At 35.8% G+C, this 23,940-nt stretch overlaps 1 long non-coding RNA gene and 1 pseudogene across 2 annotated transcripts in view; one reads left to right on the top strand and one right to left on the bottom strand.

Moving 5' to 3' along the window:
• The window catches only part of LOC126948836 (B-cell CLL/lymphoma 7 protein family member C-like), a 1,005,321-nt pseudogene that overhangs the window by 555,864 nt on the left and 425,517 nt on the right, over nucleotides 1-23,940 (top strand).
• The window catches only part of LOC126948850 (uncharacterized), a 107,477-nt gene that overhangs the window by 5,252 nt on the left and 78,285 nt on the right, over nucleotides 1-23,940 (bottom strand). For both annotated transcript variants that reach the window (XR_007723545.1, XR_007723544.1), the window contains exons 3-4: nucleotides 8,925-9,127; nucleotides 7,199-7,232 (exon numbers count right to left, since the gene is read on the bottom strand). This is a non-coding gene — a long non-coding RNA (uncharacterized LOC126948850). The remainder of the gene's footprint in view (nucleotides 1-7,198; nucleotides 7,233-8,924; nucleotides 9,128-23,940) is intronic.

Raw genomic sequence — 23,940 nt, 5'->3', positions numbered from 1 at the left:
ATAATGAGAGGAGAGTGGACATTGGATCTGACTCAGTGAACAGAGTCAGTGGACATTTTGTCAAGATTGGTTTTCGTAAAACAGTCAAAGCAGAAGTCCAATTGGCATGGGATGAATAGTAAGGAAATTGATTTGGGCGTATGGACTAAAGTAAGGATGTAATTTTATTTGTTTTCAATGTGGACAATCAATTGAGCTTCAAAACAGGTAAAACTAAGGAATATATTTTGTAGGGATGCATACTTATGTGGAAAATGGTTTTCAATGTAAGAAAGTCATAAATGAGAAATGTGGGCTGGTAGTAAACTCTTAAGGAGGAAGCAAAGGGATGGGATTGAGGAGCAGCACGATGTTCTTGTCATTCAGTTGGCTGTAGCTTCGTAAGAGTTTATTTCATAATCTACATTACAGTGATGTATTTTATATGTAAAATATAATATAGGCAGATAATTCTGGGAAGTTGGCAGAGTCGGAAGCACCAGGACTCTGTCTCCCCACCTAGACAACAATTGTACTGGCAGAATCTGTGTGATGTAACTATTTCAGAACCCTGGAGCCTATTGAAGGCTTGCAAGGTCCAGAGGAAGCACGGAACAGCAAATTGCAGTTAATCTTGGTCAATTTTAGCTCTTATCTAAGCAGCAGCTACCCATCCCTCACCACAGCCTCCTAGCAAGCAGTCATGCCCATGTTGCTAGAACAGCTAGAACACAGTTTGCAGGAGCAAGGTGGGCAATAAGGAGGACCCTATTCCCTAAATATCAGGGATCCATATTTTGGTAGCTAATTACTGCCTCTGATCATGGAGTTGCAGACACAGTAGCAGGTAGCCTTTGTTGCAACCCTCTCTCATAGTTGCAAGCCCCACCCACTCAGGCTGAGACAACTTCCAGGATATTTAAAGGGTCATCTTTCCCCGCTTCATTCTGTTCTTTCCCTTTTGACAGCCAGATGTTAAAGACTAGGACATTCAAAAATAACTACATATATTAGGGAAATTTCAAGTCACTGCTTATGACTGAGGAAAGAAGCAGGCTCAGAAAAAATGAGAAATACATTAACTTTACACCTCAGTTTGATCCTCGGCATGGAGACAGCCTGCAATAATCAAATCAAAACAAAATGAAACAAAAGCGAAAAATGGCAACTCCAGGGGAAGGGGGAAAATCTAATTACCATAATTATCACATTATTAGATCCAAACATCCAGTTTTCAACAGCAAAAAAAGAAAAAAGCACAAGGAATTAAAAAAAAACAACAACAGAAAAGTGTAGCCCATTCAAAAAAAACAATAAGACAACAGAAATCATCTCTGAGAAAGACCAGATGGCAAACCTACTAAACAAAGATTTTAAAACAACTATCTTAAAGATGCTCAAAGAACTAAAGGAATATGTGGAGGAAGTCAAGAAAACAATGCATTACAAATGGAAATATCAATAAACAGAATATTTAAGAAGAAATCAAAAAGAAAATTCTAGAGCTCTAAAGTACAATAACTGAAATGAAAAATTCACTAGAGGGATTCAAAGGCAGATTTGAGCAGGCAGAAGAAAGGATCAGTAAACTTGAAAATAGAAAAATTGAAATTATTGAGCCTGAGGAAGAGAAAGAAAAAAGATTAAAGAAAAGTTAAGACACCCAAGAGACCTGTGCGATACCATCCATCAAACCAACATACACAGTGCAGGAGACCCAGAAGGAGGATGGAGAATGAAAGGGGCAGAAACTGTTTGAAGAAATAATGGCTAAAAATTCCCAAGTTTGGCTGGGTACACTGGTTCACACCTGTAATGACAGTACTTTGGGAAGCCAAAGTGGCAGGATTGCTTGAGGCTAGGAGTTCAAGACAGTCCTGGGCAACATGGTGAGACCGGAGGCCCTGTCTCTACAAAAACAATAAAAAATAAATTGCCAGATGTGAAGACATATGCCTGTAGTCCCAGCTACTTGGGAGGCTGAGGTGGGAGGATCACTTGAGCCCAGGAGTTCGAGGCTGTGGTATGCTGTGATTGTGCCACTGCACTTCAGCCTGGGCAGCAGAGCAAGACCATCTCTATTTAAAACAAAACAAAACAAAACAAAAAACCCCACAAATTTCCAAGTTTGACAAAAGATAGGAAGGTTCAAGAAACTCAATAAATTCCAAGTAGGATGAATTCAAAGAGATCCACACTGAGACACATTATAATCAAATTGTCAAAAGTCAAAGACAAAAAGAGACTCTTGAAAGCAACAAGAGAGAAGCCACTCACCACATGCAAGTTATCATCAATACAATTAGCAGCAGATTCCTCAGAAGAAACTTTGAAGGGCAAAAGGCAGTAGGCTGAAATACTCAACATGCTAAAGAAAAAAAAAAAAAAAACCCTGCAAATCAAGAATCCTGTTCTTGATTTGCTGATGGAAAGCAAAACTGTACATAAAAAGTGAGGGAGAAATTAACATTCCCAGAAAAATAAAAGCTGAGGAAGTTCATTATCACTAGACCTGCTCTGCAAGAAATGCTAAAGAGGATCCTATAGGATGAAATTAAAGGATGGATACTAGACAATAACTAAAAACTATATGAAGAAATAAAGATCTCAGTAAATGTAAATACATGGGCTATTACAAGAGCTGATATTACAGTAACAACAGTTTGTAACTCCACTTTTTATTTTCTATGTGATTTAAAAGACTAATATATATTTAAAAAACAAGTATTAGTCTAAAAGCTAGTGTTTTTATAATGTTTTTCTATAACTTCTTTTTTTGTTTTCTACATAATTTAAGTAACATATTTTAAAAACCAATTATTAGTTTATATTTATGGACACCCAATGTATAAAGATGTAATGTGGTGATATCAATAACTAAAGGGATAGGGACAAGGCTATAAAGAAGCAGAGTGTTTGTATGCTATTGAAATTAAGCTAGTCTAAATTCAAATTTGAGAGTTATAACTTTAGGGTGTTAAATGTAATTTCCATAGTAACCACAAAGAAAGTCATTTTGGAATATACACAAAAAGGGATGGGAAAAGAATTAAAACATTTCACTACAGAAAAAAATCAGTCAAACACAAAAGAAGACAATAATGCAAGAAATGAGGAATAAAATAGTTGTAAGGCATTATAGAAAATAAGAGGCAAAGTGACAGAAGTTCCTCTTTATCAGTAATTACTTTAAATGTAAATGGATTAAACTCTCCATTTAATAGACAGAGATCGGTATAATAAATTTTTAAATGATTCAACTACATGCAATCTGCAAGTGACTCACTTTAGTTCCAAAGATACAAACAGCCTGAAGGTGAAAGGATAAAAAGATATTCCATGCAAATAATTCTCAAAAAACAGCAAGTGTGGCTATATTAATATCAGACAAAACAGAGTTTAAATAAAAAAAGTTTACAAGACACAAAGAAGGACATTGTATATTAATAAAATTTCCATAAAGAAAGAAGATACAACAAATACCGTAATAGTTGAAGACTTCAATACCCCACTCTAAATAATAGATAGATCAACCAGACAGAGGATAGGTAAGGAAATAGAGAACTTGAACAACACAATACAACTAGATCAACACAATACAGCTTATGCAGAACACTATACCCAACAACAATAGAACACATATTCTTCTCAAGTTCACATGGGACATTTTCCAGGATAGACCTTATATTATAATAGGCTACAAATGAAATCTCAATAGATTTGAAAGAGATCACTACTACACAAAGTACGTTCTCTGACTGCAAAAGGATGAACACACAAAAATCAGTTGTATTTATACACACTAATAATGAACAATCTGAAAGGAAATTAAGAAAACAATTCCCTTAAAAGTACTACCAGGAAAAATAAAATACTTAGGACTTAACCAAAGAGGTGAAGATTTGTACAATAAAAACTACAAAACATTGATGAAATTTTAAGACATAAATAAATGAAAAGGTATCCCTGCTCATGTATTGAAATGCAATACTGTTAAAATGTCAATACCACCCAATATTATCTACAGATTCAATGCAATCCCTATCAAAATCCCAACTATGTTTTTGTAGAAATCAAAAAATCTATGATAAAATTCATATGAAATCCCAAGAAACCCCAAATATCCAAAACAATCTTGAAAAAGAACAACAAAGCTGGAGAAATCATACTTCTTTATTTCAAAACTTATTACAAAGCTCCAGTAATCAAAACAATGTAACCCTTACTAACACTGTATACAAAACTTAACTCAAAATGAATTAAATACTTAAATGTAAGAGCTAAAACTATAGAACTCTTAAGTAGAAAACATAGGGCAAAATCTTCTCCACACTGGATTTCACAATGATTTCTTGAATATGACACCAAAGGCACAGGCAACAACAACAAAATACAGGCAAATCAGATTGCATAAAATTAAAAGCTTTTGTACATCAGACAACATTATCAACAGAGTGAAAACGCAACCTACAGAATGGAAGAAAGTCCTTGCAAATCATATATCTGATAAGTGATTAAAATACAGAATATATAGAGAACTCCTAACTCAATGACAAAATCAAATGACTCAATTTAAAAATGGGCAGAGAATTTGGATAGACATTTCTCCAAAGAAGATACATGAATGGCATTAAACACATGAATAGATGTTTAGCATCACTAATCATTAGGGAAATGCAAATTGAAACCACAATGAGATACTACCTTACACTCACGTGGATATTATGTGTATTTTACCACAATAAAAAATGTAATTATCTGAAACAATGAATGAATATATAAATAAAATTCATTTTAAGAATATGTATATTATAATTTTTAAAAGAATAAATAGAGAGTCACAAGACATTGCCACTTCAAACCTAGCAATTAAAACAAGCTCAACAATGTACAAGTTTATATTTTTTTTAAAGGTTCATCAGATTGCTGAGGACGCAAAGTAACCCAAATAAACTAAACTCCAGAAAGTGATGAATCCATCTGGGAGAGAAGAGAGCCACTGTTTCTTTACTCCCTGACAAAATAGCCAAAAGAAGACAAATCTGCCAAAGACAGGGATAAGGAGAAACTAGCCAAACTTTGAAGGAACCTTTAACGACCCTGTGGGCTGGTGTGATGAATGAGAACCTAAGGAACCCTAACTACAGGCAAGTCTTCCCCAACCTGTGAGCTCGTTTCCATGGGACTTGAGTGTCAAGGGTAGATAAGGAGACCTGAGACAGCCTTCGCCAAAGACAAATACCAGGAAGCCTGAGGGAAAGCCAGAAAAACGGAAAGAAATCCCTCCAAGTCACTCCAGACCTTCACCAAGTGAAAGGCATGGACACTGAAAGCTGAGGGCAGGGCACAATACCAAGAGAAACCTGCAAAACATTATGCTAAGGGATAGAAGCCAGACAGAAAGCATCGTGTATTTTATTATTCCATTTATGTGAAATATCTAGAACATATAAATCCATAGAGACAGAGCACACATTGGTGGTTGCCACAGGCTGGAGGGAGGGTGCTAGTTGGGACAAACTGCTTAATGGGTAAGGAGTTTAATTTTGGAATGATAGAAATGTTTTGGAACTAGATAGAGGTGGTATTTGCCAAATATTGTGAATACACTAAATGCTACTGAATCCTTCATTTTAAAGTGGTTAATTTCATACTATATGAATTTTACCTCAACTTATTAAAGTATCTTATATAAATAATGAAGTACCTGAAGCAGTTCTCTTAATGCCAAGAAAAATCTCTCCAAAGTACTATGGGTCTTAACAGAGGATAGTTCAACAGTCTTCCAGAGGCAAGGGCAGGGCGGCTAGGGGAGAGAGGTCTCTGCAGTGCGGAAAATTAGGGGCAGGACTAAAAGTCAAAGAGAACTCCCAGTGACACTTAAAGCTGGCAAACAGGATCTCTGGAATCTCACCAGACTCTACTGAAGGACACATCTTAAACCTAACTTCAAACATTTTAAGCCAGTGGTAACCGCATATAACTAAAACTGGGACAAAGTCTAGATCCAGTACAACTACAGATTAGATTGATCTTGTTCCTCATACTAACAGCTTCAAAGAAGAAGCAATATCACTTGTATGGTGGTAAGTATTGTTTATACTATTCTTTTGCATATAATGCTTGGCATAACATTTATAAAATTATGAGATGTGAAGAAGAAAGAAAAATGTGGCCCATGATCCAGAAGGAGGAAAAAGGGCATAAAAGCAAATCTGGAGAGAATTCAGATATTGGATTTACCAAACAGGGACTTTAAAATAATTATGATAAATACACAAAAGAACCTAGTTATAAAATTTTAACATATATGAGCTGATAAGGAATTTTAGCAGAGAAAGAAACTATAGTCAAGAACCAACTGGAAGAGCTGGTGGGGGCAAGAATGGAATTATACTGACATAAGCTTCTAACATTTTCATGTCCTTTTAAAGAGTTTACCTTCGGTTACATTATCTCTAGAGCAACCACTAAAAATTACACAAAGATGTATAAATAAAACATCAACAGAGCAAATGAAAAGAAATGCTGAATACAGTGGTTCAAAGAATCAGAAAAGAAGGCATCAAGGGATAAAGGACAGATGGGACAGATAGAATCAAACACCAAGATGGCAGACTAAAATTCAACCACATTAATAATTACATTAACCGTAAAGAAAGTAAGCACTCCATGTAAAAGGCAAACATTTTCAGACTGGATAAAAAGCACAAGACCCAAATCTTTGCTCTTTAATAAAAAAGCACTTTATATTAAAGACAGATAGGTTGAAAATAAAGACTTAGCATATATTTCCCATTATAAAAGTTATATATTCAAATAGAAAATATGGAAAATGCATGAAGAAAAAAATCCCAAAAAGATTTTATTTAAAATTTCTAGATAATAGCATCAAAATAGATGACAAAGAAAAAGCTAAGGTCATTCTGAATTCTGCCCATTTTGAGACATAGAACTGAGAGAACAAATACCATATTCTCTCCCCCAAAATTCCCCTTGGCTCTTTTCTAAGAAAACCGAATACTGGGCTGGAAGACCCATTCCCATTGGCATACTCAGTATAACATTCTAAATTTTTGTGATTTTACATATTGTGTATATATATATATAATAAATATGTCTACCCATTTATACTTACACATATACCCACACATATGTTTAACTCCCCCTCCATCACTTCCCATTGCAGATACACACTAAGTGAATAAATAATACTGACCTGAGCTGATGTTGATCCACAGGAAGTGCTGAAGCTTGAGGAAAGAACAGTTGAGTTTTAAGACAAGACTCCAAGCAGAAGAAGATTCTTCCCATGAAAGTGGTGTTCACTTCTCCCTTCAGTGACCACAGCATTAAGAGCACTTCACTACCCAAGCATGATCCTGCAAAGAGTGTGCAGCACCAAAGAACAACCAATACAAACTTGGGTGCTCAGGGAAGGACACAGAACTGTAGTGCTCCATAGAACAATCTGCAGAGCATACCTAGAGGACCCAAGCTTTACACAGGCCTTAATTGATAAAACCTCAGGACTTAAAGACCATACTTTGAATAAGTGTATGAATACTTAGCAGTATTCAGCAATAAAGGCCTGGAGGCAAGAAATGGGCATCACAATTCAGACCAGACCAATAAGAAAAAAAAAAGAGTATCCATACTGCAACAAAATATTCATTTAGCCATACTTGTTAGGGTTATCATGTTACCTTACTAAGGAAGCAGTCAACAATATCAGAACCCACTTGTATACTCAATTGTATATATGTATCAATCAGAATGTGGATTCAACTATGCTCAACCACAATAGTTATGGAGTTATCCTTGAAAACAAGAGTAAGAATTGCACGGACCCTGAGTCTTTCTTTCTGGGTGACATATATATATATTACACACATTTGGCCAAACACAGCATCAAAGGTAATAGACACTTAGATTCTTAGACACTTAGATGCTTACATAAAATCCCAAACTGTTGACAGACAACAGCAAGAAAATGGGGACTAAAAACAAATACCTCTTTAGGAAAGAAATCAGAGTTTTACAATGATCCAGAGAGAAATAGTAACAACACTAGAGTTCAGAGAATTAAGAGTTAAAAGAGATAAATATATCCTAGTGTCACTACTTTTTCTCTCTGGATTATTGTAAAACTCTGATTTCATTATGGCCTATGATGACTACTACTCTTCTTTATCTTGGGAATATACTAGTTTAACTTTCTAAAATCTAAGTAAGAATGCCATAGAACATAATCAAATTATGGCCAAGAAACCTCAGACTTTTAATATTTATCTTAAACATTCAATTCTATATTTTTAAAAATATTAACTAGGCTTATATAATTTTAATAACATTATCTAGGCTTCATAAGAAGCAGCTAATAAAAAAGTATATTTAGTCTATAATATATTTCAGTTGTAATTTTATATTTACATCATATTTATATATCTCCAATCTTAGTCTGGGTAGCAAAATCCTTCAGTGTAATAAGCAAGAAGAATGCAGCTATTTTAAGTCTTGTTGTAAAGATCTAAGTTCTGATATAAATTGAAAGCACCATATCAGTTTTGCCTTTTGTGGTAGTAATTGTATGGTCATCAGTGAAAAGAAACTTTTTTTTTTTTTTTTAAACCACTTGTGCTGGGTAATAAAGCCTTGTTTGTCATTGAGTTAAAAGCCAAATAGGCTGAGCAGGCATTGGACTTTCAGTTTGAACCTGGATGAGATCAGAGACAACAATTTATTCTTAATAGCCCGTAGTATGTGAGGTTGACCCCTACCCATGTGTTCCCCAGACACTTACCTGATATGGATGACCTGTCTGCCAGTAACAGTGAAGTTTACATTTTGCATGACCACTTAGCACATGCATTCAGGCAGAGGGAAGACAGCATTTCCTTAACCTTCTATGCAATCCCACTCCAGACCAATTTACTGTTACTTACCGATGGGTCATCGGTCTCCTGAGAGTGAGAATGCAGAGAGAGCTTGGGCTCACTCTAAGTCCATCTTAGTGCAAGGATGGACAGCTTTCCTTTTGGGAGAGTATGACATGCTGGGCTTTTCTCAGCTAAGCCTGCATCCTGCCCTTCCCAGCTGCATTCGTGGGTCAAGGCTTCCATTGTCTCAGCTGACTCAGGTCATCAATCTGAAAATTAAATGAAGTAAAAACCACAGAGTTTAGTTATTTAACACTCTAGTTGAATTTTCCTACAACCATTGCAATTAGGAAGAAAAATCATACTGGACATAATACAACTTAGAATGTTTAAAAAATTGCAAACACCAGACCGGGTGCGGTGGCTCACGCTTGTAATCCCAGCACTTTGGGAGGCCGAGGCGGGCGGATCACAAGGTCAGGAGATCAAGACCATCCTGGTTAACACGGTGAAACCCCGTCTCTACTAAAAATACAAAAAAAAAAAAAATTAGCCGGGCGCGGTGGCGGGCGCCTGTAGTCCCAGCTACTCAGGAGGCTGAGGCAGGAGAATGGCATGATCCCGGGAGGCGGACCTTGCAGTGAGCCGAGATCGCACCACTGCACTCCAGCCAGGGGGACAGAACGAGACTCCGTCTCAAAAAAAAAAAAAAAAAAAAAATTGCAAACACCCATGTAGATCTCATATGTATATCTATTTAAAGTATCCTTACCCTTTAGTCAGGTCAAATGTTAATTTTCATTTAAGGATAATTTCAAAGACCTTTGTATAAGTTACAGAGTCTCAAAGCCAGCATTGCTTGCCAAGGGGAAGATTTAGCTCACACAATGTACTTACTGTCAAAAACTTCAATTTGAAATTCATCTTTTTCTTGGGGCTTTTATCATAGAAGGTCTGTGAAGGCAGATTTTTTTTAAATTTTATTGTTACTAGTGGGAGTGTAGACTGGTGCAGCCATTATGGAGAACTCTTTGGCAGGACCTAGTCCAATTCAGTATATGCATGTCATATGACCCAGCGAGTTCACATCAGAGGGCATGGGTGCTGATGCTTATCCCAACATTATTTGTGGGGGCATCTGTTAGAGGCAATCTGAGTGTTCAATGCTGGGAAAATAGGTAAAATAGGGTAAACACTTATTATCTGCATTTCTGGCACAGTCATACCCATAACCACATAGACTGATCTTAAAAACATAGTACTGACTAAAAAGATTAGAATGAGATATACATAAATTTAAGATACATATTCACAAAATAACGATATCTTTTTATAGGAATACATAATTCATATTAAATATGTCAGAAGTGGTTGCCTATGAGGATGGGAAATGGGTATGAAGGGGAATAAACAAATAACACAAACAAAAGAGGAGCCTCGTTTGAACCAGTAAAAATTTCATTCTTCAGATCCTTGGTACCCCTTGGAAAATCACTGAGGTTGTATGGATTTTATTTCTAGCCCACCCTTGACCCAATTTGCAACATTCCGGTTATAGATTGACAAAAAGACACACACACATGCACACACACACACACACACACACAGAGCCAGTGCCTGATTTAAATAGAGAAGGATATAGAAACTAAGTGGAAGGATGGCCACAGATACCATGGCAAGGCTTATTCATGGCCCCTAGTTCCCTGTCGAAGCACAGTCAGGTCCTGCAGACTGGGGCACTTCTATTATACCATGTATCTTTCGTGATCAAAGCTTACATCACTTTTCCAAAAGAACTTCTATTTCTGTTTAAGGAAAGGTTGATAAGCATTATGCTCTTTATTGTGAATCATATATCATCAGCAGGCCACATTCTCATCTGGGGCAAGGACATAGTCACAGAACAGATGCTTCTAAAGAAGATCTTTGCCTCCAGTTGCCTCTACATGCATAGAAAACCAATTTCTATGCACATTGTTACTTGAATTTGCATTTTTCTGACTAGCAGTGATTTCTGTCACCAGCACTGTGGGAAGATCAAGTTGGACTGTTTAGTTGTGGAAAATTATAATATCAATAGTTTTAGGTCCTTTGGCCTGCAGAAATTCTGCCAATTTCTGGTAACTGTATGGGGGAAAAGTCTGGAAGTCTTAAGGCATAGTATGGATACATTCAATGAATTGTTCTCTTTTCAGTATGATGTCCCATCCCATTCTCAACTATGCTTGGTGTCCTCTTATTTTACCATCTCCAAAATTTAAAAAATAAGCTGTTTTGCCAGGATCGGAGGGGGCATTTAGGGGAGCCTACTGCTCATTTATTTCTTTTGTCCATTTTTCCATTTTGTTGTTTTTCTCTTGTCAATTTATGAGACCATTTGTCTATTTACTTTAAGGTATCTTTTGTCTGTTTACTTTATGTCTATAATTTGTGTTTTTCCTTTATAATATCTTTCTTCATCCAAATAATTTTAAATTTTTATATAGTTAAATATGTCCAGATTTCCTTTTGATAAATGTCAAGCTTCCTTTCTTGGTTAAGAAGGTCTCTACTACTTCTGTATTTTACATGTAGTCTCTTGAATTTTTTTCCAAGGTTTAAAAAAATCCTTAGAAAACCAAGTACCACATGTTCTCACTCATAAGGCAGAGCTAAGTTATGGGTATGCAAAGGCATACAGAGTTGGTGTAATGGACATTGGAGACTCAAGAGCAGGGAGGGTGGCAGGGGAGAGATATAAAAATCTACCTAATGGGTACGAGCTACACTACTCAGGTGATGGGTACACTAAAATTCCAGACTTTGCCACTATGCAATTCATCCATGTAACCAAAACCCATAAAGCTATCGCAATAAATAAAAAATAAAAAATTATTTCCATTTTACACTTAATCCCTATGCATCTGTAATTTTCTAAAGTAATGTGATAGAGAGGCATTATTTTTTTCCATATGAATAGCCAGTTGTTCCAAATATTACTTACAAAATAAACCATTTCTACCTGTTAAATTAAAAATAGTATTTTGCTTTAAATTTTATTCTCATTTATAATGGGATGCTATTTCTTGATTTTCAATTCCCTTCTGCTGATCTATTTGTTCCTGTACAAATATTACACTGATTTACCCCCTGTGCAAAGGAAAGACCTGTGGGTATCCAGACCAAACAGGTCAAATACAAAAGATCCCAAATCAGGATAATTTCAGAATGACTAACCTGGTAAGCTAGAAGGCACTGGAAGCAACATCTTAAAAAATATGAAGGAAAATGTTTCTAATCTAGAAATTCTATAGCAGAGGAAAGATCAGTCAAGTGTGGTGATAGAATATAGGCAGTTTAAGACATGCAAGATTCCAAAATGTTTATGTCATGCACCCTTTCTTGGAAAGCTACTGTCCTCCAAAAAAGTCAGGGAAAAGACCAATATAGAGGAAAACAAGGGATACCAGAAAGAGACGATGCACTAGAGGACAGAGGCAAAGGAAGTCCCCAGGATGATGTGAAGGAAGAGCCCAGGAGAGGCGTGGTACATCAGGCAGAGACGAAAACCAGTGTGGATTGGAGCAAGTCAGAAATACCCAAGACAGGCTTCTTCAGGAGGATCAACTGTTAGAAATCAGATGTGTCTGATTGTCTCGAGAGGAGATTGAGGAAACTGACAGAGTTAGGGCTTGAATTCATGGTAAATGTATAGAACACAAAGCAAATGATTAAACAGCAACAAAATTATCTCACCTTCCAGAGAAAATTTAAAAATGCATGAAAGGAAAAATGAATATAGTTCATGTCACAGCTCGTCTATGGATGGTAATTATATAACCATACTATCAAAGTCTATGATTATTGATCTTCCTTGTATTACTTTATTAGCGGTGAGAAAATGGACAGGGCCCAGTGTGTGGCAGGAGGAGGAGGATGCAGATCCTCGTCTTCCATAATGGGAGATAAAACATGGAAAAATCAAAATAATATAAACATATTATTTAGAGCTCAGATAGATAGTCTAAAATAATTACTCAAAGAGATGCAAATGATTGCCTTCAGGAGGGGAAAAATTAGAGGAGGGAGCCAAGGAACTGCTATTTTTCATAAACAAACAAACAAAAAAAACCCAGAAAAGTAGGCAAAGTAATTTTCAAATCAAAACTTCCCAGGTGCATTTTGTTCAGTTTTAAGTTACCACTTTAGAAAATGTTTTAAAAATCGGCATGAAATTTAGTGATTCCAACTGTCCACAATAACAATATTATTCCAAAATTCAGCTTCCTCTTGGATCTAGTGTCCACTTCTTCCCCGGACAGTAGAGGTGGGTAAGTAAATGCCTTGAGAAACAGAGTCTCAACACGGGAGGCAATGCAGGGTTCAGATAAGTAGTTCTTTACTTTGGTTCAGATTAAAATGGTGGAGATATATATAAAGCATGCCTGCTGTATTTTTGTCCTTGCTCCATTTCTGGCCTTAAGCAAAAGTACTAAAAATCAGTGAGCTTTTCTGAAATTTTCAGTACTAGTGTTCAGATTCAAGACTTTAATAAGTTCAAGTCAGTTTGGGAAAAAGCAGCTCAACTCTGATTCAGACTTCTGTCTTAGGAAGGTTGACTTCCTGCTTTTTATCGTCTCACATCTTTTCTAAAGGTATGTGTTTTCTTTCTGTGTTTCACATGCCTGCCAATTAATTTATATCAAAGCCTGTTCTTCTTTCAACATGGATCTGTTCAGTGAAGCATTTCAGGGGCAAGTGACCACCTACTCTTTTATACTGCTCCATTAAATGTGCCTCTGTGTAATCTTTATCCATCTCCGTGGGCTTTTAAATCTAGAGTCCTTCAACAATGGCGTCTTTGTTCTCTCTTCACTGGATAACTCTTACCATTGGAAAGCGGTGTTAAGGCGATATGAAGGGATGGTGTTAATTTATGTGATTCAGAGTTGAGAGGTATAATCTTAACCTAGAAGGGGATAAAATGTGACTTAGAGAAATGTGTATAATACATTTTAACATCTATGGGATTATACTGTAATTTGGTTTCACATTTTATTCACATTCTACGTGTGCATGTTTTCCTGTCAGTGATCAGTTATGTCACAAGGCTTTGGAAATTTTTGGGCATGGTTGTTAATGGCCTTATGGTTTGATTCATTTTCCCCTGTGTGTTTGGCCAAATATGTGTAATATGTATATGTCACCCAGAAAGAAAGACTCAGGGTCCATGCAATTCTTACTTTTCTTTTCAGCGATAACTCCATAACTATTGTTGGTTGAGCATAGTTGAATCCACGTTCTGATTGAGGGCCCATAACTGTTTTTTTAATTAATAGACATTATTTCATAATTTTAGGTTTATTTAAAAATTGAGCAAAAAGTACAGAAAATTACCATATATATCCTTCCTGTCTACACCTCCCCACCCAGTTTCCCCTATTGTTAATACCTTTTATTAGTGCAGTACCTCTGTTAATGACTGATAAGCCAACATTGATATATTATTACTACCTGAAGTCCATAGTTTATATTAGGATTCACTCTTGATGCACATTCTATGGGTTTTGACAAGTGCATAATGACATGTGTCTTCATGTATCATACTATTACAGTATTACACAGATCAGTTTCACTGCTCTAAAAATCCTCTGTGCTCCAACTAGTAGTCATCCCTCCCTTCCTCACTCTTCCCAAGCCATTCTCATCCATGAATCTTACTACCGTCTCAAGAGTTTTGCCTCTTTGCCCAGAACTTTTTATTTCTTTAGTATTCCCCTTGGAAATAAGTTGGCCTGATTTTCTTCTTTAGGCAGTTGTTGTTCCACTGATGCTTGACACAGGGGAAAAATGAGATCTTCACACTAAATTCTCAGGATGCTTGAGCCAAAAATTCAAAAGAAAGTAAACTTGCAGTAGCATAGAAATTTAAACACGCAGTTTGGTAAGGCTATATATATACATACACACACACACACATATAGTATAGTGTGTATATATATATAGTATGTGTATATATATATATATACACCAAATATATATATATACTATATATATATACACCAAAGCTAGTGAGTAAAGGTTAAAATCTAGCTCAAAACAATAGCAAATTGCATTAATGAACAATCATTTTAAGTAATATTTTAAAGTGATAAATATGACATACCAACGTTAATTCATTCATATTGAAAGAAACATAAATGTCTGTTCTATCACTAAAGGCCTGGAGGCCTTTGTCATTAGCCTCTATCCCCTGCTCATATAACACAATATAATATGCAATCCTAATATCCACATTTAATTTCTAGAAACTGATTCTGGGATGGGATAGCTCAAGCTGGGGCTGGCAAATCTAGTGAAAAGACAGTAAAAATACTTTCAAAATTTCTTTCACTGGCCAAAATGCAATGACTATGAATGTGGATAAAAAACCAATTGTTCATAGCTGTAGACTGGAATTATTTGAGTCTATGAAAGGCCATAAGTATATGATGATGTTCAAAAAGGATAAATAATGGAAATTATGCTAGATAAATTTACAGGTGGCCCCTTATAAACTTATAAACTCACAGCAGCTATGTATAACCATACATCAAAGAATTGATATATCTCTAGACCTTTGCTTAAGTGGCAGCATGTAGATTGTTTGTAGAGGCTATTCTGGAATGGTGTAGGCCCTATAAAAACAATTAGAACAGAAGAAAGTTCTATGGTTTCCTAAGATGATGCAGGATTCCACCATGTATGGACATTATCGCTGGTGGCTGTGCATCCCACTAAGGAACTTGGGGACAGGGAAAAACCAGGAAATGCGGTGCTGGCCCTGCCCACTGTGAACACCCAACTGCCAATATGTTTCTGGATTCTTGGGTAACTAAATGGGGAACTGCAGTGTGCATGTGTGTAAGAGAGAGATCACTGCCAGTCAACCTGTAACTCCTCTTAAAACTGCATGATGTGACATCACTTTACACACAAAACAGTTTAGGAGGGTAGATACCAAGATGTAAACAGTGATTTTTATCTGGAGAGTTGGGTTTAACATGTGTTTTACTATCTTATTTATAAAATAATATTAACCAAGAAAAAAATCATTTTAATTTTGAAAATTAAAAGATTAAACATTCCATGAAGTTCTTCGAATACAATGAAAATAGCATTAGTTATTTAAGAGCTACAGAATTCTGTCCAGACATTTCAATACACAAGTGCGAAAATAATTGTGGTTTTTGCCATTAAAAGTAATTGCTAAGGTTATACCAAAAAATATTATTAGTGCAAAAAAGGAGACTTTAAATCCTACCTCTAACAATGTATGACCTTGGGGCATGTTTAAATTCCCTTGAGCCTCAGTTTCTTCATATGTAAAAGGTTGAAAATACTACTTACTTTATTGTTACCATTGAAGATACATTAATGATATGCCATGTATATATGTCTCATAAGCATGAAACATAATATCCCATTCATAAAATACTTCACAATAGTAAGAAAGGGGAAATATGAATGAATATATAGGTGCATTTGCTTAAATTTGCATAAAGAAACTATGGAGGGATAAATATATAGCAAACATAGTTTCTTGGCCTGAGGAGAAAAAAATAGGATGGATTGGAGAAGGTGGAAGTGAGACTTTCTATTATACCTTCTTATATTGTTTTGATTGATTTTAAAATAAAATCAGCTTCATAATAAATTCAAAAATGTATCCTCCAAACTCTATGCACCAGGACTAAATATTTTTATGACAGTCATTTCTCATATTTCTGATAATAAAATACTCTTACAGATTCAGTTCCATATCCATGCCCTTCATTTTCTGTGACCTTCTATAATTGCCAGATAGCACCACAAAATAAAACGTAGTTCTTCCTGTCCGCATCAGACTTCCAACTTCCTAAGGGAAGACTTCACTGTGTTCTTTGTGCCACATCCACAGCCAGAGGTAAATCACAGATATATTGATTTTAGGTATCCACATGTTTGTTACTATTTCAGATCGCTCCTTTGATTTCTTATGAATTAATTTTTTAAAAAATACTTAGGACACTGGATTTCTTTGGGAATACCTAATTACCTAGCCTAGAAATCTTCAACCAAAGCAATCTTTGAAATGTAGCATCTAACATTAATTTCAATTTCTACTAATGCCAATTATTCTACTACCTTGCTGAGAAATTCTAATGTTGAGCATTTAAAAATTCAGACAAGAAAATGAGATAATAATGCTTTGATGCATTACAGTAGGAGAGCTATTAATTTTTTTCTCAGATAATTTGTTTCTTCTAGGTAGGTAGAGGAAGGAATATAGGTGAAAGTGCTTTCAGTTTGTATTCAGTTTTGATGTGAAAACTTTCCCTCTGACCAAGGAATCTAGAGAAATAATTACTACATGTAATAAGTTTTTATATTCAAAATTTGACACATTACAAGGTCTACTAATGATGACATCCATGTAGACCCAAAGCCCTTCTGCTTTCTGTTCTGTCTCGGAGGCATCGTTTCTTTAAAAAGATTTGAGAATCCGGCTGAATTGCACAACTGTGCTTATTTTTTTAACTCATAATTCAGGGAACAAAAATGTAAGCTGTTCATACCTAAAATGAAGATGTACTATAATTAGAAATCCAGGAAAAGCATTAACCTAGTTAAAACATATGTCTTTTATTAGGGGAGGAGCTGAAATGAAAAAAATAGTTCAAAGTTATGTTTTCAATATTTCTGACTTCATTTTCACATTTCACAGCACCAAAATGTGATGATCTTATAATTTAGAGAAGAAAATGCCAATTTAGAGAAGAAAACGAAGAGATTCAACAGTCTTGGGGATTTTTCTAGTGGACTTTCAATTCCAAGAATACAGTGTCCAAAATGCAGCTTGGCTAAAGTCACAGGCCTAAGCTCTAAAGAGACAATCTTTAACTCAGGACTTTCATTTCCAGTTGAAGTTAGTTAAAATGAAAGATATGTATGACATAGAAACTGTTTTCACATCTGTAAGTACATTAGTCTTCTCCTTTAGGAAAGACAATCTTTTTCTTCCACTGCCCTTGTAAAATATCCCTTAGGATAGAAAATAGCCCAAATTATGTTTCTGTTGAAATGTTGAATAGTAATTCATTAACCTTGAGTACATGGTGCCTTGAAGAAGACGGTATCCAAATGTATTTTCTCAGTTTCTCACTCTTCACCTGTCTGAAACCGACTTTTGAATGTACAGTGCTCACGCACATTTTTGTTCTTTGGTGAGAGTCATTTGTATACTAATTCCTATGCCCACTCTCTTGTCCCACAAAGCATTGTACAGGTTTTTTTCTTCTGCTTGCAACCCTGTTTCCTGGATAGACACATGCCAGCTTCTGTATAATTCAGGCTTTAATTCAAAGAGAGGCCTTCCCTTCATGCCACTTTACCCTATATGATCCTCATATGGTACATATAGTGTCTGAAATTGCCTTTTATATACGGTTATTTATGTGTTGACTTCTGTTTCACTCTAACTAGAATCTTTGCTCATCAAGGCTAGGACATCTGTCTTGTGTACCACTGTTGCTGGTGCTTAAAATAGCACCTGGCCCATTATAAACAAGTAAGTGATCCTAAACTCTTTGACAACAGGAATATAGTCTTCTGTTCTCTGAAATGCTATGCATTAGTAGGTAGCCAAAAGTTATCATTCTCCAAGATTTCTACCATCACTCTAAATGTGAACACACAAAACTAAGCACTCAAATCCAGTTTAAAACCAAAAGAAATACTTAGAAAACATTAGGTCCTGAGGTCCAGATTCAAAGTGTTTAAGAAAGTGAAAGACAACAAATTTTGAAACTAAATGACCTTATTTTGCTAACTGAATGCCACAAAATCTGAAAAAAATACATAATAAACTGAGCAATTGAGCCATAAGTCATGTTATCAAAATTTGACTTCATGCTTAAATCATTTGTTGTACAGAAGATATTTTAACTTGTTCAGTGTATTATGATGATAAACCTTAATAATGTAACTACTAACTTATTACTAATTTAGCAGAAAGAATTAATAATCTTTAAAAGGACTTTGATACCAAAATTTATCTTCAAAACAGGAAGAAGTGAGTTCATTGTATAGACAGAACAAGTGACAAAAAAGAAAATAATAAAGGTACTTATATACGAACCTGGCTAAAAAGGTTAAATTTAATTTTAGTTAGATAGTTGTATTAGGTATATGGATATACTAGGTGTTATATTAGGTAAGAAATAGCTGTTTTGTAGGTAAAAAGCAGCTGAAAATCAGCTATTATCATCTACTGAAGATTTCCTAAATGCCAAACACTGTAATGGCAACTGCACATCATATCATTCAATTCTCCCAACAAATCTATGAGCATGATCCCTGTTTTTACAAACGCAAAATAGTAGGCTTATAGAAATTAATCAACTTCTGCAAGGTCAAAGACTTAACCAGTGCCCCAATCTCTCAGTCTCCACAACCCATTCTGATTGCACTGTGCTACCCTATGCTCTGGAAGCATGTGCTTTTCATTAATTACCAACATGTTTGCCTAAAAGTTTCAATTTCTACTGCTGGCTGGATATCTGTGGTTGGACACATAAAACTCAGCATTCTAATTAATTTTTTGTGTATCAGCATTGACAAAATAGGAAAAGTGCCTCTGGGGACCCATCAGGACAGTAGCCAAGCCATTTCTCAGACAAATATTTATTTTTCCATGAGGTCAAGGGCAAGCTTTGTTTTCCATCTTTAAAAGTTTATTTTTCTGCTATTAATTTGGAGGCTGCATGGAAAGCCAGTTTACAGGCTAAGTTAAATTGTGAAAAGCAAGATACAATGAGAAATAATACACTTGGAGTCAGATGAATCATTAGGGCTTTGAGATTAATGTACAGCAAATGGAGCCCAGTCCAAGAAAATGTAGATAAAATGAGTTTAGAATCAAATAATAGAAGGTGGAAATCCATTTAAATGGAATAATGCTTCTGTTTAGTAGATAAGAATCTGTTTTAAGAATTAAGGTGAAAAATTAACATAGAATTTACATTTCCGTACAATAGGCACAGCAGAACAAACAGTTACGGTAGATAAGGTGATGGCTATGTAATTATATTGACAATTGTTCAGTATGGTGAATGGTATTCAATAGGGGTTTACCTACCTTCCCACCACAAACATTTTCAAACATCAACAGAAGGTTAACTGCTTGCTAAAGGCATGGGTGAGTAAGACAGGCCAACTCCTAATCTTAACTCTACCTTTGTCAGCTTTGTGATGAAGGGAAAGCCTCAACCTCTTTACACTTCCTGGTCACCTACAATAGAGTTAATAATAACCATCTGATAGAATGTCTAAGCATAAATAAGATGGTGTATGTGACAGGATTTTGTCATCTATAAAGCATTATGCAAATGAAAATCAAAATAATGTTAATAATAATAACAGAAGTTATAATAAAATGAAAAGCTAATTTCCTACAGGAAGGGTTGTGATCCCTCTTCTGTAAAATTAAAATTCCTATGTTTATGAAAGAATTAAAAAATTAGAAAGAAAGATGTTAGTCCCTTAACTACTGATTTGCAGGGATGTCCATGATATTAAGCGAAAAAAGCAAATTGTGTACAATATAATTCTAATTTAATGACCGCAAACAATGCATTCATGCTTATATGCTTGAACATATTTGAATAAAGATACAGCAGGTTGTGGAATGGTTCATTTCAGACTTAAGGGATTGAGATGGGAAGATGTTGAACTTTGATTTGATGCACATGTGCACATGGGTACACACATGCACACAAGCACACACACACACCCATACACACACCCCTAACTGGTTATCATTTGCTTTTTTAACCACAAGCCCATATGATTTTTGTAATTTGAGAAACAAAAAAATTTTTTTTAATAATATGAGTAATACAAATCCTTGGAAATAGTATTAATATTACCAAAATAATGTCACCAAGGTGTGTACCAGCACCCAAACCTACAGAATCACATACCTTATTAGCAATGTTCTAGCACAGTATTCAACATACTTTAATTTGCATTGTACTGCCAATCCAAGCTAACAACCCAATCCAACTGTCCACTGAAACCACCCCCACACTGTCAAATTAAGGGGTCCACCCTGGCATCTAAATCTAGCCTAGGGACTAGAGACCCCTGGGGCATCTGAACTCTGGTAGAGGAATTCAGAGGAGCTAGGGGAGAGAGAGGTTTTTAAAGACCTCAGTACATAACAGAAAACCTATGATTCCTTAAGTTTGGGAGTATCTAAGCCACTGTGGAGCTTGATCTACTTGAATGGCACAAGGAAGCCCTTGTACTGTAGTGATATGCTTAGTTCAAACCATTTCAGATGTACTTTCCACTTACAGGTAGTAGGGGGAAATTAGTGACTATGTTCTCTATTTCTTTCTAATTTCCTTAGAAAAGTCTCTGTAAAGTATAGAAATGCTATAATGGAATGTTGACTGGGTATATAAAATAAACACATCCTAAGGGCTCCAACTGAAAGAAATCCTAGTAAGAATCAAAAAATGAGCTTTAAAGAAATGTGTTGCACTTTGCTTCTCTTCTATAATCCTTTGTTTTTCATTCTTATGAAAGTCTAGTTCTATGAAGAGAAATTACAGTGTTTCCAGGGCAGATGTTTATATGACAAATCAAAGAAGAGTTGGGGATAGTTGGGAAGGGAAGTGAAAATCTTTGTAAGCAAGACAGCATTTAGTGACCATTAGTGACTTCTCGAAACTATTCACAAGGTTTCCATGGGTGTTTGGAGTAGTCTGCCAGGCCTTATCCCTGCTCAGGAAGAGATCCCTGCCCACAGATGAAATGTTCTCTCAATTTCTCAGGTAAGAGTGAAATGTTGTCACTCATTAGATGTGTTTCCTTTCCTTCTAGAAACAGTTCTTTGAACTTAGACACCTCTTTATTTTCACCATAGAATCCTAAGGTGCTTTACTTTAGTGGCAATTTGAGGAAGAAACCTAGCTAGGCCTTTGGTTTTCTAGTTGATACTGTCACATCTTCAGAGCAGCTTTGAAAGAGGCCTTCTTCTATCTAAATTGAGAGATGACCTGGCACAGAGAGGAATGCTCTTCTAATCTATTTAAACAAATAATACAGAAGGGAGCAAGTGCTAATCAAATGAGGGCTGCTCTTTGGAGGCAAATTGTTCCAGCTGTGCAACAGAATCGCCTCCATGTGAAAGGTTCTGGTCCCAGGAACGGTCCTTTGAAAATGAAATGTCCTCTGCAGACCACATAGGATGGATACACTGGACTCTGCTTCAGCAATACTGAGCCTAGCGGGACTGGGGCCCTGCCACGAAGAAGGCCTAACTAGGGGGCACCTGAACGAACACATTTAAAGTCAGTCTCTCCTTTACCTTCAAGGTGTAAGTACAGCTCCAGTAATTCACTGGATTGTTCTCAAAAAGCCTACAAATTACATAAAAGGAAAAGTTTGAGCGGGAGAAGTTCTCCAAAGGTGAGCAAGCAAGAAAAAATAAATTCAGATAGTAGAAGAGCTGCCAATTCAGTAAGTTGAGCCTTTCCAAATCTAACCATAGTTCTCAGTAGCATCCAATATTGAAAATGCTGCCACCCCAGAAACTTTTAGATTTTCTTCCCAATGAGGTATTAAGGAAGATTAACATTCCCTCACAGGCTTAGGGTCAAGGGAGAAAAAAGAAGCTTATAACAGAGACAAAGCTGGAAGCAAATAAAAATTTTCATAAAAATTGAAATATGAACTGATATTATATTTAAATTTGCCATCCATTTATTGGTTTGTTTTATAAAAATATGCTAAAAAATAGATTTAAAGAAGCTTTCTGAATCTCAAAGAATGAGATTTTATACAAAATCAAAGGAGCTTTAGAAAGTCTTAAGGTTTGTCTAAGATGATGAAATGTGACTAGATGAGTTTGGAGAGGCGACAAGTTCAAATGTTGAAGCAGTAATGAGCTTGAGAGGATGCCAGGAGATAAAAGAGATGCTTTGGCACTTTGGGGAGAAAAAAAGCAACTCTTTTTCTTGGTACATAATACGTAGCATCTTTTTATATAGTTTACAAAGGAAAAAGTTCTTCATTTCCCGAAGTAAAAGCTTGATATAAAGCCTCGTTGGCTGTCTCTTTGAAAAGCAACGATTATAGCTACTGTAATTAAAATAATTATAAGAGAAATGGGTACAAATTCTTAGCCATGATGTAACTTTAAAATGCCATTTTCAGGAAAAATCGAAGAAATTAGGCATTCATACACACGTATTTAGACCATTTAGACAAACAACTTTTATTTTGCATGAGTTAGTTTTCGTGTAGCAAGATGTTAAGGTTTGAACAGTGCCACCCATACATTTATTTCTTCATGACAGATCAAACTTGGAAGAATTAAAACTCTAATCCAGCTCAGTGTCTGGCTTTTTTTTTTTTTTTTTTGAGAATGAGTCATTCAGAACTCCACTAAATGTCTTCAGTGAGAGGACTCCTGGAGAGCTGGGCAGAGTGTGGGAAAGCTGTCATAGCTACTTTTGCTGTCAAGTTAACAATGCTGTATCAATGCAACTAAAATGGTCAACTAGCCTTTCACACTGACAAATAGCAGCTCCTAATAAACAAGCTTTCTTCCCATCTAGTGAGTAAAACTATGTGTCATCATTGGATTCATAATTTCTTTTATATATACTACAGAGAACCTGGGAAAAGAAAAGAGCCCAGGCCATTTTTATTAATTGTTCAGATAACTTGGTAGTCCTTGCCTCACTAAATTTGTTTGCTAGGTTGGAACTTTGTTTATCTTCTATTTGTGTAGAAAGCATTTTCTAGTTAGGATGCATTTCTGGTGAAGTGGCTATGTGGGGTTTCCCCTGGAATAAACTGGTTGCAAGAACCCTGGCAGATCATCTGCGACTGATCCAGGCTCTCTATTGTCTGTACCCTTTCTTTCCTTCTTAGCCTCCTCCTTTGTGGAGGAGGCCCTTTGGGGCATAATTACATCAAAGTTGTGCTATGAGGTTGATCATTCTTAGCACCAGAGAGGCTGGTTTTATAGAACAAACATTCCACTCCAAAGAAACTGAAAAATTTCAGC

Source organism: Macaca thibetana, chromosome 2 (assembly GCF_024542745.1).
Source record: "Macaca thibetana thibetana isolate TM-01 chromosome 2, ASM2454274v1, whole genome shotgun sequence".
Classification (NCBI taxonomy): domain Eukaryota; kingdom Metazoa; phylum Chordata; class Mammalia; order Primates; family Cercopithecidae; genus Macaca; species Macaca thibetana.
The sequence above is the reverse complement of the archived record's forward strand: the minus strand, read 5'-3'. Positions and strand labels throughout refer to the sequence as shown.